This window comes from Coregonus lavaretus, assembly GCF_964263955.1.
Source record: "Coregonus lavaretus genome assembly, chromosome: 39".
In the NCBI taxonomy this organism is placed as follows: domain Eukaryota; kingdom Metazoa; phylum Chordata; class Actinopteri; order Salmoniformes; family Salmonidae; genus Coregonus; species Coregonus lavaretus.
Window position 1 is genome coordinate 21134451 of NC_140026.1, and position 3165 is coordinate 21137615.

Genomic DNA, 3165 nt, shown 5'->3' on the forward strand with positions numbered 1-3165 from the left:
CTTGACACAACTGTGGGAAGCATTGCAGTCAATATGGGCCAGCATCCCTGTGGAACGCTTTCGACACCTTGTAGAGTCCATGCCACGATGAATTGAGGCTGTTCTGGGGGCAAAAGGGGGGGGGGTGCAACTCAATATTAGGAAGGTGGTTTTGTACAGTCACATAGCCACTCACAATACAGGTAAGTAATCCTCTAGAGTTAACAGACACTGGGGTAGATCCAAGGTCCAATCATACTATAGCAGAATGTTGTCATTATGTTAAAAAACTAAAGAAAGCCCATTGGTGTCTGGCCCTTATTTGTTTTTAAGCCAGCAAAGATAGAGACAAGACTGATATCAAGATCTTAAAGCTTTTACACAAGATATTGAGAACCCTAAACCCTAAAGCGAGAAAATTAACATGAATGGGGGCTGTAATAGAATACTGTTGGTGACATGCCCAAATATTCTGCTTTCTCCAACGATCACGAATATGACCTGATGTAGAAAAGCCCAAATATTAATACATACCTATACTCATAAGCTGCAGGCACTGGTATCCCCCCAAAAGAGGATCACGTTTTAGCAGACAGTCACAGTCACTGTAAATCTTTGTCAGACAGACTGTTGACACATGATCTACGATCCCAGTGCATCACAGGACACCATCTGATGCCAAGTCCACCACAACAACATGTCACCAAAGTGGCTCTAGTGAAAAGTGACCGTATGTCTGCCTGGCATCACTAAAAAAGCTTGTCAAATGTAATAGAGTTCTTTTACAAAAAGCAAGTCATCACATTTTTGTTTTGCACATTGACACTACCACTGAAGCCTAGTCATCTACTTTTGATCTGTTTTAATGTGTTTATACTACAATCTTTTATTCATTATTGCACTGCGGAAAGAATGCACACTCGAGTGTTCAGTACAATGCATAGCCTAAAGAAATAGTTCATAAAATGTTCCCTGTACTGTATTCAAAAGCAAGCATAATGTTCACAAGCATGTATTTGGTAGGCTAATGTGTTATGTAAGTGCATGAGAACTTCACTGATCAAAAAGGGCTGCAACCCCATTGGCCTAGGGGCTGGATCCAATTGAATGGAATATTTACTGCACTAAGTACATTTATGCAAAAGCAAAAAGCACTGCCTAATGACCAAAAGTGTTTAATGTAACTAAGATCAATTAGAAAACACCATAACCCACATCCTAGTGCTATTAATAAGGAATGGAGCTTATTTACCCCAAAATTGCTATGCATTATAATGAATGAACATCTCAAATTGTATAAATGTTTAGTGTATTGTATAATCCATGTTCATGTATTATATTCACAGCGAGTTCACACACACACACACACACACACACACACACACACACCAAGGATAGGGGCATGGTGGACTGTGGAAAAAATATTCTGCTATGTTAACGTTACAAAAAATTTAAATTTAATTTCGCTCAAGCAAATGATCCGATTGTGACTTTTTACCTTCGGCATATGCATTCATTATTATCTTCCCCAGTGCCCTAATGTTCCCACAGACTTCAGAGTCCACTTGTATTGTTTGAACTTCATTTGCTTCAAGGCATGCACCTATTCAACCTTGTTAAATTGGGTTGGACTGTGGATGCATGTAAATAGATTTTGAAAGTGTCTGTTATTTTAAACAATGAAATACATAAAATTGGTCTAGACTAAACGAACAAATAATGATTCTTATAGAGCCCAGTTATAACTACTTTATCATGCTTAACCTTAGGTTAATTTGATTTGTGTCAGTATGACTAGCTATGCTTCAGAACATTACGTTTACGATCAATTCATTTTGGCTTTCTAATGCTTAGATGAAGTAAATTCTTCCAGTTCTCCTTAGTAGAGCTACACAGGATGCTTCTCTTGCTGCAACCTGATCTGAAGTGGTTGTGCCTAAGGCTCCTCAGACCTTCTGTTGGGTCAGACTGCTCCGCCTCACTGCCGTCTGGGTTCTGTGAACTGAGTGCCCTATTTTTCACCATTGCTCTCTATGAAATCCTCTCAGGTGTTTGGTAAAAAACGTCTGGATGTATCGTACAGCATACAGCTATTGTCAGATGGAAGATGGAGGCAGACTTTTGTAATTTTCCTCTGGGTTTTATAGTATCTGTCTCAAGGGGGTAGAACTCACATGAGAATAACAGAACGTCTACATTACAAAGAGGTTGTTTGATGCTGCGTGTTTATCATCAGTCAAATACTTAGCTCCAGCAGTATTCTATTTCTTGTGAAAAACATGTTTGAAACCAAACTCTACCACTAAGGTTAAGGTGATGTGTTCACTTCTCTCTAGTTTATGGGGCTTGGGCAGACAACAGGGACTTGTCTTTAAAAAAGAAATCACATTTATTTCAGAAAGGTATGAAATTGAGAATGTTTTACTCTGAATCTACCTAACCCATAGGCCTGCTGTATATAAACTTAAAGTACAGTATAATATGACAAAATAAATAATTCATTCAAATCACACCTTCCCTTTCAAAGTGTTTGATAGTGTTGCCAATTGAAATAAGTAGGTAAGCCTGAATGGGGTTAACGCTGGGTAGAGGGTTAGCTGTCTCACACTTTTAAGCTGCTCCTCTGCCAAAAGGAGGGGGCTACTATAGGGTCAGGTTCTGGCCTGGAAAAAATGGAAAGCCCACTCGTTATAGGGCCTCGCCTTTGATCAGGAACAACGAGGAAGTAGCAGAGCGTTTCAGAGACGGATCAAAACAAATGAAATAAAGACCCATATGTCAACAAACATGGCGGCTGGATCTCAGTCATCATTCACAAGGGGGTCAAATTAGTCTTAGGGTCACGTCTGGACAGGCCTTTCTGTACAGTGACCTCCGGTCGTCACGCTTATGGAGGGAACACCAAATAAACCAATAGAAACCCACCCATCCCTCCATAAGCCTCCCCGGTTCATAAACCACTGGTGGTCAATCAAGCTGTAAGCGCCCTCTTTAGCTTCTCAAGGAAGTGACTTCCACAAACGAGCAGCTGTATTTCGTCTTGTTATATTTCTATTGTGGTCAGGGATCCCAACACTATTAAAGTGGAATCACCTTAACCCAGTTGGACCTGCTTTTGTTGTAGTTGAAGAGTTTTGGACAACGAACGATCTGCTGGTTTTTGTATGCGCTCATGCTCGACTTGGC